At 37.5% G+C, this 12,268-nt stretch overlaps 1 pseudogene; it reads left to right on the top strand.

The window, feature by feature from the left end:
- The first annotated feature begins 626 nt into the window (after window positions 1-626).
- Window positions 627-1,562, top strand: LOC143653335 (olfactory receptor 2L5-like; annotated as a pseudogene).
- Window positions 1,563-12,268: the final 10,706 nt, after the last annotated feature.

The raw sequence follows: 12,268 nt of genomic DNA, 5'->3' as shown, positions 1-12,268 counted from the left end.
TGACCAATAGGATAAGCAAATGAAAGGGATGGCAGATCACTTGAAGAAAAGCCCTGCAATGTCACAATGAATAAATGTAGTTTCTATGTACAGATCCTCTTTAAAAAGACCTAGAGTAGGCTATTCCTACTCTCCCTCAACAAGAAATACCCTAGACACTGATAAAAGTGATTCATCTGCAGCCAGTCTAGAAGATCTTTCCTCTGCCCACATTGGTATATCATGGTATACTAGGTGTCACTGCTCAGAGGTGAAGAAGTTCCAGCCTGCTGAATATATTGCATTTAAGTATAATGGCTGACCTTCTCAACACATAATTTTAGGAAGGGCAGAGAATCAACCGTATACTCTTAAATTGCTAAAGGATATTTTATTTTATTATTTCTTGGTTACAAAATAGTTTGGGGGTAAGTGTTTGTTATATTACCTCATATCTTTGTATAACAGAATGAAACTTCATCTTCAAATTAGATATCTGATTACTCACTTAGAGAACTGTGAAATTTCTAGAAAATCAACAGTTGGACTAAACAAAGAAATTTTTAGAAAATTAGTTAACTGTTCGCTGTTCTTTATTTACTTTGCATACACTTGTCTCTTCCTTTAGGATAAACCAATGTAAACACATGGAAAATTATCATTAAACAACGAATTTCATCTTATTGGCATGATTTCCACCAATAAAAATTGGCCTGTTCCTCTTCGTTGCCATCATTCTTATTTAATTAAGGGTTCTTATTGGCAACTTCTCCATGAATCTTCTCGTCTTCCTTGACCCCCATCTCCACACTCCATGTATTTCCCTCTTAGTTAACTCTCCGTCATGGACCTGAATGACATCTCAACCATTGCCTCCAAGAAGGCTTCCTGTTTTCTTTGTGGAAATAAGACTTTCTTCTCCGTTGGGTGTGGGCTTTAGAGTTTCTTCTTGACTTTAGCAAGTGCAGAAGCTCTACCTGTGACATCAAAGGACTATGACCATTATATGGCTATTTGTGTTCTTCTCCACTATCCCATTCATATGAGCAAAAGCATGTATATAATGATGATCACAGGATCGTGGATAATGGACTTTATAAATGCCTGTGCCCACCTTGCCTATGTACACCACATTTATTATTGCCAATCCAGGGACTTCAATCATTTCCTCCTATGACGTACCAGTCATGTGGATTTTGACTTGCATGGACACTTGGGTCCATGAGTACACAGTGCTTGTGTGCACTCCCTTTTCCTTGTTTCTTTTCATTGGCATCATGTGTTCCTATGGCTGGGTTCTCCTTGCATGAATCATGAATCAATGAAAAGGAGGAAGAAGACCTATTCAACATTTATTCAACATTTATTCCCCACTTCACTGTGGCTGCTTTCTACTACACTCCCTTTTCTTACACTTACCTATGCCTGAGACCCTTCTGATCTCCAACAATGGATAAAGTTCTAACTGACTTTGATACCATCCTCACCCCCAGGTCAACCCTGTTATTTACAGCCTGAGAAGCAAAGATGCAGAAGAAACCCTGAGAAGAGTGACTCAGAGATTGTCTTCTAGTAATAGCTAGAATTTTTTCTATTAGTTTCCAAAATGTAGGTATATGATAATTCAGCCATGTATAAAAATTAAAAATTCTATTCCTAGCTTAAAGACAGAAAAAAATTAATTGAAATGATTAAAAATTATGTTTTAAACAAATGATTGTATTTTCTCATACTTTGTGTTTGCTTTGTGCTGACTTTGAGAAATCAAAGTGCTAGTTAATGTCTGGGACAAAATCTAATGCAGTCTAAGATGAATGCTTTACCTATAACTACAAGTCAAGCAGGAAAGTGATTATTTGGGTTAAGAATAGATATTGGAATTTTTTTTTGTAAGGCACTTCAAAAGAGCATTCAGATAATAAGGTATAGTATATATCTTCCAGCCTTTCTGCAGAACACCTCAGCTATTTATGTAGATGGGTCTTATGAATGTGCTATAGGAATATGTCACAGGATAGGTTTAGACATAGTACATGGGGAAGTAAATGTGGAGCTTAGAATAAGGAGAAACACTTTATTTCTGTTGGCTGGTTAATCTGCAAAGATTTCATATGTCCCTGTTTGAATGTAGACCATGAGTGGAAGCAGGAGAGAGAAATCATTGTCATGAAGGAAACTGTGAATCCCTGAGATTCACCCAGATAGCTCCAGTACACCTGTTATGGGAAACATAAGCTTTGATACCTCTAAGGTCAGTGGCCAAGTGTGTACCAGAACTGGGTAAAAAGTCTATCCCGGGTGGGCCATGGTGGCTTAGCAGGCAGAATTCTTGCCTGCATCCTGGAGACCCAGGTTCTATTCCTGGTGCCTGCCCATACAAAAAAAAAATCTACTCCTTAATTCCAGTAATGAGCAAAGTGTGACAGTAGCAATGTGGTAAAGTCTAAGTGTTCTCCTCTCTTTGCCATTTCAAGGCCCTGCATCATTCAGATTTCTGGTGATAGAGCCTTCTTGTGGGGCTTCCCAATAGCAATATGTCCTCACAAGCTGGTTGAATCTGGAGATGATTGTGTTAACATGACCTCACAGCATAATTCTGAGTTAAAATAGTTAAATTTTAAAAAATAAATCTCAAGTTTGATACAATAATTAGTTCATTTATTAATCAAATATTTTGTTACTGTTTTGTGAGTGTTGTGATATGAATTTTGGATAAACTGATTTTTAAGATAAATTCGAAGGTCTAATTGGTAATGAGGTCTACTTAAATAAACTCAAAGATAGATTTAATCGACCTTAAAAACTGAAGACAATGATTACAAAATGAGTAAAATATTAATTTCTTAAGGAACTTACACAGACTTGATATTGAGAAACCTGGAACTGTGGGACTGAAGTTTTAAGTTAGTACATTTCCCAATGATTTCCCCAAAGCTCCCTTATTGTTAGAATAAGGAACAACCTTATTGTTCCTCAAACTGTAAATGCAGAGCTTCAGCAAAAGGGTGATGACGGCATAAAAAGCTGACATAACCATATCATGGTTAACTGACATGTAGGATTTGAACTTCACACAAATAAAAATAAGAGTTCCATAAAAATGAGTCCCACCATGGCCAAATGTAATGATCAGATAGCAAAAGCCTTCTTGCAGGCTTCTGTGAATCCCATGTCGAGAACAGCAGCTAGCATGAGACTACAGGAAGTCAGGATGAGGGAGAAGGGACAAGCAGCATTATCAAAGAGAAAATGTACATGACATTTTCAAAGACAGAAGTGTCAGCACAAGCCAAGTGCACCAACATGGAGGCCTCACAGGAGAAATGATTGATCTCATGTGCCCTGCCAAAGGGAAGCTCAGAGTAGTGGCAGTCTGCATAAGCCCATCAGCTGCTCCTAGGAAACTGTACCCTGCAGTTATTTGGAAACAAACTTGCTAGTTCATAAGAGCAGGATACTGCAGAGGGCCATACAGCCACATAGCAGCCATAAGACATGGCTACCAGGAGGAAGGACTCTCCACCACCCAACATGAGGGAGGCAGAGATCTGTAGCTACATCCAAAAGTGGAGATTGACTTCTTGCCAGTCAGAAATCCAGCAGCTATTTTGGGCACAATGGTGAAAACCAGCATGATATCCATAAGGGAGTGTTGGCCCAGTAGAAAGTACCTGGACATGTGAAGCCAGTGGTCCCAGTGGACTGGAGAATCATGAGGGCATTCCCCATTAGGTAAGATATAGATGTTTTCAGCACCCCTTTGAAGAGAAAGAAATGAGATCTTGTGTGTTCAAAGAGTCCTAGGAGAATTAAATCAGAGGTGGTGTTCTAGTTTGCTAGCTGCTGGAATGCAATATACCTGAAATGGAATGGCTTTAAAAAGGGGGAATTTAATAAGTTGCTAGTTTACAGTACTAAGATCAAGAAAATACCTCAGTTAAAGCAAGTCTATAGAAATGTTCACTCTAAGGCATCCAGAGAAAGATACCTTGGTTCAAGAAGGCTGAAGAAGTTCAGGGTTTCTGTCTCAAGTGAGAAGGCACACAGCGAGTACAGTCAGGGTTTCTCTTTCATCTGGAAAGGCACATGTGAACATGGCATAATCTGCTAGTTTTTTCTCCTGGCTTCCTGTTTCATAAAGCCCCTTGGGAGGAATTTTCCTTCTTCATCTCCAAAGGTCACTAGCTGGTGGGCTCTCTGCTTCTCGTGACTATGTCATTCTTCTCTGCTCTCTCTGAACCTCTCACTTTCTCCAAAATTTTTCCTTTTTATAGGATTCCAGTAAAGTAATAAAGACCCATCCGGAATGGATGGAGATGCATCTCCACCTAATCCAGTTTAACAACCACTCTTGATTGAATCACATCTCCAAGGAGATGATCTAATTAAAGTTTCAAAAGTGCAGTGATGAATAGGGATTAGAAAAACTGGCTGCTTTTACAAAATGAGATTAGGATTAAAATATGGCTTTTCTAGAGCACGTACGTCCTTTCAAACTGGCACATTCCACCTGTGGACCTTAAAAAGACATGTTTTTCTCATATACAAAATACATTCATTCCATAACAATATCAGAGAACCTTAAACCATTTCATTAACAATAGAAATACAATACAAGATTAAAACCAGCACAAAGTTCATTACAGGCATGGTCTGTCCTAAGGCAAAATTATCCTCTGACTCTGGACCTGTGAAACTCAGAACAAGTTATTTGCTGCCAACATACAAAGGAGGAACAGTCATAGGATACATATAACCATTTCCCTAGGGAAGAATGAACACAGGGATCACTGGACTGATGCAATTTTGAAAACCCTCAGGGCAAAGTCCATTAGATTTCAAAATCTGAGAGCCAATTATACTTGGGGCTTTAGAAAGCAGCAGTCCCACCCTTTCCAAAGGCTTACACAGAGGCCTGCTTCTCTCTGAATGCAACCTTGGAGGACATTGGGGAGATCACCTTTTTCTCGGCTCCACCCTCTGCAAGAATTGGGGCTGCACCCAGGTTCTCTGCCATCTCTGGGGCATATGCTCAACCCCTCCACGTGGTGGCAGCCAAGCTCTTCCCAAACCCCAAGAAATGTGTTTCACTTTTTCCAAGGCCTGAGGCGGCAAGACTCTTCCACTGCAGCAAGGTGGAAGGCCCACCCTCTGCCTTTGGGGCAAACTCACCCTCTCCATGTGCTTGGGTGGGTTCAGTGTCCAGGCCTGAGGCTTCTTGACTTCAGACCTTAGCCTCCATGGCTTTGCTTCTGAAGTTATTTTTTTCTCCAATGTATCCCTTTTCTGTACCTCTCAGTCCCAGCTGGCAATGGTTCTCTTTATACAGATCCTGAAACACTCTCATTGGCTTTCTGTGCAGTAGCCTCAGATCATGCCCATCAGACATAAGGAGTTTCCACAAATACTTCCTGGATAACTCCATGTTCTAGCATGACTTTCTCTGAAATGGATGGCTGGTTTCACATTTGGTTAAATCCTCATGTGGGGCACTATTCTCTGGGGTCTCCCTTCCTGGAAGACCAGAATTTTCCAGAACATCAATTTCTGGTTTCTTTGTAAGCAAGAGTTCACTTCTCAGCTTATCTCTTTCCTGCCACATTTCACTATAAGCTGTGAGGAGAAACTAGGCTGCGCTTTCCACATTTAATTTGGAAATCTCTTCTTAAATATCCAAGTTCATGACTTCCTTGAAGGTTTTTGCCAGTGCATAAAGGCTGCGGGCACTAACCTCCATACCCAGGCTACCCTTGCCCCCTGCCCATAGTGTCGCACAACCTCACCCCCAACCCCCTGAGCTCTGTGCATCAGTTTATGGCACTCCTAGGCCCACGCATATGCACAACCCCCCAACACATCTTTTAGCTCTGGGGACCACACTTTACAGCAGTCCTAGAACTGAGCATGTGCATGGCCATCAGCCACAATTCCCAGCTCAGAGAAAGTGCTGAACTACACAGCAGGGTCACATACATCCCTAATCCATGAAGGCATAATGCCAACCTACTGCTGCAGTGCTATGCATGTGCACAAAGGGCCCCATGCCTTAGACCAGTGCACACCAGGGTTGCATCCCCAGATTGGTGCATCCACACAGCTACATCCTCCCTGGCTGCTGGGTGCCCACATTCACAAGCATCAGTGTAATATCCCCAACCTACACCTATAAAAATCACCACACTGAGTGTCCCACCCCATACCCTGCTCCCTGCTGTACAACCATCCCACAAATGTGAGGCCTTAGACTACTGAAAGAAATCAACTCCCAAAGTAAATCAATCAAGATATTTACATGCCATGAAGATAGCAGAAGATCACTAAGCATATCACAATGCAGACATATGTAGCCCTGCCTAATGATCAAATTAAAACACCAGAGGAAACACAGATATTGGAACAACTAATCAAAGATGTTCATATAACTCTACTTAATAAAATAAGTGGGATAGCAAATGACATGAAGGAGATCAAGAAGATAGTAGAAGAGCATAAAGAGGAATTTGAAAGAATAAATAGAAAAATAGAAGATATCACAGAGATTAAAGACTCTGTTGACCAAATAAAGAATATACTAGAGGCATGCAGCACCAGAATTGAAGAAGCAGAAGAAAGAATAAGTGATATAGAGGACAGGATAACTGACTTCGAAGACTCAAAACAGCAAAAGGCAAAAAAGATGGAAAAAATTGAGTTGGATCTCAGGGAAACGATAGACAAAACAAAATGCATAAATATAAGAATCATTGGTGGTTTCAGAAGGAGAAGAGAGGAGTAAAGGGCTCAGAAGAGTAGTTGAGGATATAATGGGAGGAAAATTCCCAACCCTCATAAAGGACATAAATATACAAGTCAAAGAAGCCCAACAAACTCCAAATAGAATAAATCCAAATAGGTCTTCCCCAAGACACATACTAATCAGTCTATCAAATGCTGAAGAGAAGCAGAAAATCCTGAAAGTGGCAAAAGAAAAACATTCTACTACATACAAGGGAAACCAAATAAGACTGAGTTCTGACTACTCAACTAGCACAGGTTGAGGTGAGAAGTTAGTGGTATGATACATTCAAGATCCTGAAAGAGAAAGACTTTCAGCCAAGAATTCTGTACCCAGCCAAATTGTCTTTCAAGACTGATGGATAGATTAAAGTTTTCACAGACAAAGAAGTCCTAAAAGAATTTGTCAACAAGAGACTGGCCCTACAAGAAAGACTAAATGGAGTTCTGACAGCTGAAGAAAAAGGGCAGGAGAGGGAGGTCTGGAGGAGGGCACAGAATTGAAGATTACCACTAAGGGTAATATAAAGAATACAAAGAAAAAGAGGGAAAGGAATATATAGATATGATGAATAAAATAAAAAAGTTAAGATGATGGATTCAAGAAATGCCTTTTCAGTAATAACTTTAAATGTTAATGGACTAAACTTACAAATTAAAAGATACAGATTGGCAGAATGGATTAAGAAACATAATCCAGCTATATGCTGCTTACAAGAGACTCATTTTAGATACAAGGATACAAATAGATTGAAAGTGAAAGGATAGAAAAAGATTTTCCACGCAAGTTGTAACCAAGAGAAGCAGGAGTAGCTATACTAATATCGTACAAAATGGACTTTAAATGTAAAGGCACCATAAGAGACAAAGAAGGACACTAAATACTAATTAAAAGGTCAATTCACCAAGAAGATACAACAACCATAAATGTTTATGCTTCTAATCAAGGAGCTCCAAAAATACATGAGACAGACATTGGCAAAACTAAAGGGAGTGATAGATGTTGAACAATAATAGTAGGAGACTTCAATACACCACTCTCCTCTGTAGATAGAACAACCAGACAGAAGATCAACAAGGAAATAGAGAAGTTAAATAACTTGATAAATGAATTAGACCTAACAGACATATATAGGTTATTGCACCCCAAGGTACAAGGATATACATTCTTTTCTAGTGCTCATGGAATATTCTCCAGGATAGATCATATGCTGGGGCACAAAACAGGTCTCTATAAATTTGAAAACATTGAAATTATTCAAATCACTTTCTCTGATCACAATGGGATGAAGCTGGATCTCAATAACCACCAAAGAATGTGAATATGCACAAATATATGGAGAAAATAACACACTCTTAAACAACCAGTGGGTCAAAGAAGAAATCACTAGAGAAATCAGTAGTGGATTGCTGGAGATGAATGAAAATGAGAATACAATCTATCAGAATTTATGGGATGCTGCAAAATCTGTGCTGAGAGGGACATTTATTGCCCTAAATGCCTATATTAAAAACAAGAAAAAGCAAAAAATTGTGGACTTAAAAGCACACTTGGAGGAACTCAAGAAAGAACAGCAAACTAATCCCAAAGCAAATAGAAGAAAAATAACAAAGATTAAAGCAGAGATAAATGAATGAGAGAACAAATGAACACTAGAAAGAATCAATAAAACCCGAAGTTGGTTCTTTGGGAAAATCAATAAAATTGATGGACCACTAGCAAGACTAACAAAGAAAAAAGGAGAGAGAATGCAAATAAACAAAATCAGAAATGAGAAGGGGTGTGTTACCACAGACCCTGAAGAAATAAAAAGAAATCATAAGAGGATACTATGAACAACTACATGCCAACAAACTAGACAACTTAGATGAAATGGAAAAATTCCTGGAAACACACAAACAAGCTACACTGACTCAGGAAGAAATAGAAGATCTCAACAAACCAATCACAAGTAAAGAGATTCAATCAGTCATCAAAAATCTTCTTACAAAGAAAAGCCCAGGGCCAGATGGCTTCACAGGGGAATTTTATCAAACATTCCAAGAAGAACTAACACCAATCCTGCTGAAACTTTTCCAAAAAAATTGAGGAAAAGGGAACTCTATCTAACTCATTTTTTGAAGTTAATGTCATTTTAACTTCAAGGATTAGTATCCTTCAAAGGATGCTAAAAGAAAGGAAAACTACAGGCCAATCTCCCTAATGAACATAGATGCAATAGTTTTCAAAGCACTCTTCAACAAGAAGTTATAGGACAGACTCTAGGGTTTGTCATGGGCTACCATATGATCCTTCCATATTGTCTCCTTCTAGCTGCTCCAGAATATAAGAGGCTAGAAGGTGTAAATATTTTTTTATCATCACAATCGACTTTTTTCCTTCATTTTTGTGAAAAATAAAGTATATACAAAAAAGCTATAAATTTCCAAAACACAGCACCACAATTAGTTGTAGAACATGTTTCAGACTTTGACATGGGTTACAATTCCACAATTTTGGGTTTTTACTTCTAGCTGCTCTGAAATACTGGAGACTAAAAGAGATATCAATTTAACGATTCAGCATTGATATTAATTTGTTGAATCCTATCTTCTTCGTATAACTCCACCATCACTTTTGATCTTTCCATCCCTCTCTTTAGGGATGTTTGGACTATGGCAATTCTAAATTTTTGATATTGGAAGGGTCTGTCACTAATATGGGGTAGGGAGATGGAACTTTCTGATGTTCTGGAGAGGTTGGGCTAGGTTTTAGGACTTATCTGGACCAGGGACCCATCTGGAGGTTGTAGATTTCTGGAAAGTTACTCTAGTGCATGGAACCCTTGTGGAATCTTATACATTGCCCTAGGTGTTCTTTAGGTTTGGCTGGAATGGCCCTGGTTGGGGGTTGGCAGGTTATGATAGGTAGCAAGGCGTATCTGAAGCTCGTGTAAGAGCAACTTCCAGAGTAGTCTCTTGACTCTATTTGAATTCTCTTTGCCACTGATACTTTATTGGTTACAGTTCTTTTCTCCCTTTTGATCAGGATGGAATTGTTGATCCCACGGTGCCAGGTCTGGATTCATCCTGGGAGTCATAATCCCAACATTTTTTGGTGGGAACTTTACAAGTTGATTCTAATGATTATTTGGAGATATATTGGTCAAAGAGCAGGCAAAAACTGATTTTAGGAGAAAATATTTTGAAAGTGGAAGAGACAGTAATCAATGCTTGAATAAATGAAGAGCAAAAAACAAAGTCATTGATAGTTAAAATGTAATGATCCAGGAAGGAATACCTAACAATTGACGATTTTTCTGTAGTGTTGTGGTTCATTATAAAATAATAGGGAATGTGAGAATACATATGAAGAATTCAGAATAATATATGGTTTCAGGGATATTATGTTGATGACATCAACTGAGCATTGAAAATGTGAAAAATAGGAATTATTCATTCAAAGATCTTTATGTGAGTATAGTGGGTATGGAATTCTAAATACAAACAATTGCATAACTGAAGACATGAAGAATTGAATATGTAATCACTTCTTCAGATAACTCCATTGAATCTACCCTAAAGAAAAATGATATTTTACAAAGGGAATGCCAAGACATGGTCCAAGTGGTATAGGAATGGTTCAACTAATGCAAATTTTACGTACCATAAAAGAAAATTCATTTCATTAAAATTTATTTTAATTAGCTCAGTCTAAGAGAAATTTCAAGTAAGTCTGGATTCAAAGCGAGAAATAAGAGTTAAATAATTCTCAAAATGTATCTGAACTTTTTAACTAAGGACCATCTTTATTTTTATAAGAATTATAAGAATTACGTCTCCAAAAATTCATGCATAAGTAAATGGGGAAGTAGTTAACTAAGAGATTCAATAGTAATCAGCTATTACATTTTTTTTCAGCATTTTCTATGCTCAGTGCTAAGTAACTGCTCTAGATTATTTAGCTATAATTTAAAATATCAGCCCATGATAAACCAGAAAATACACACAGGCAATATGTGTGCTATAATGAGTATTTTGCAATGCTTTGAAGGTGAAACTTTAAAAGTTATGTAGCCTTCATTTTTTTTCTTTCCCCAGGCTTTAGTTATGATTGGAAAAGTGGATTATTCCAAAGTAAAATGCAATTAAATTCTACTTCTTTCTTTTAATTGACTCTGTCCATGAAGTCATGCTGATATATTGGAATGTAGGTCAATAAATATGGACTCTGATATTCATATCCATGTTGAGTCTTAATAGAGCATCTAATGATGATATAATGACTTACCAAAGCTGAATAAGACTCAATTATACCTTTCACATAAAATTATGCAGCTAACTTTATTACTGTAATGTGTACACAAGTAGGGATATTTCTCATGCAAAATCCAGGGCACTTGTAAGTGTTGGGCCTCTGAAGGAAGAAGAAATAGGACTCTTTTTCTAATAAATAATGACAGGTACCACCCCCAGAGATAGAAGAAAAGTGCTTGTGCTCATCTAAGCCAAATTAAAATCAAAAGCTTGGAGAATTTTATGATAAACTTAGATTTAGTGTAGGGTAGAAAAAAGTAAGAAAGAACTAGTTCTTAAAAATACAGGGAGAAATAACTGAGGGTTTCAAACAAATTTGTATCTTAAATAATGAATAGGATTTAAAATACCATTTTAGTTCCACCCTATTTCCAAGAAAATCATATTTTAGAACAAGGTAAGGCATTTTTTGCTTCATCTAGAGGTCAAAGTACCAATATAAATATACATTGAACATAATTAGACCAGCATATGTAGATCCTGGACCCATGTCCAGAGAGAAGGTTAACAGTACCGTGGGAGGAATTGAGGAGACATCAGAAATCCGTCCAAGATGAAGAAATTCATTACCTTGGTTATTACTGTCCTCAGTCAATGTTAGGGTGGAAGAAATGTGTAGAGTTCCTAAAATTCTGTCTATTATGCCATCCAAATAATCTTCTCTGAGAATTGATGAAATGGACACAAGTAGTGTAGTTTGGAAACTTCATTAGTGGCATCAATTCCATCCGCCATTAGAAAAGTAGATTTCAGAACACATCTATTAGAAAAATATATGTTAAACCCATAAATTTTGATAATGTTAAAATGTTTCAACCATACAACTAATGATCCTGATCTAACTGATATACCCTTAAGAGGAAACTCAAACAACAAACAAACAGGATGAACATTTTTTCTAAGCAATGTAAAACATTAATAAAAATTGACCAACATGGAAATTGGGAGTTACTGCTTAATTGGGGCAGAGGTTGGTTAAGTTAATATAAAAGATTGGATAATGGATGTTGGTGATGTAGCACAACATTTTGAAATTAGTCAATAATACTGAAGTATATACATGAAGTGGCTAAAACGGGATATTTTGGTTTGTATATATGTTACTACAATAAAAACTTTAATAACTTATTCAGAAAAAAAGACAACATAAAAGAGTAAAAATAGAATTAAATGTTAGAGAAATAACCATATAAACCAATTACCTGATTATAATGAAATT

This window comes from Tamandua tetradactyla, chromosome 13 (genome assembly GCF_023851605.1).
Source record: "Tamandua tetradactyla isolate mTamTet1 chromosome 13, mTamTet1.pri, whole genome shotgun sequence".
Lineage (NCBI taxonomy): Eukaryota > Metazoa > Chordata > Mammalia > Pilosa > Myrmecophagidae > Tamandua > Tamandua tetradactyla.
This window is presented reverse-complemented; position numbering and strand designations above follow the sequence as displayed.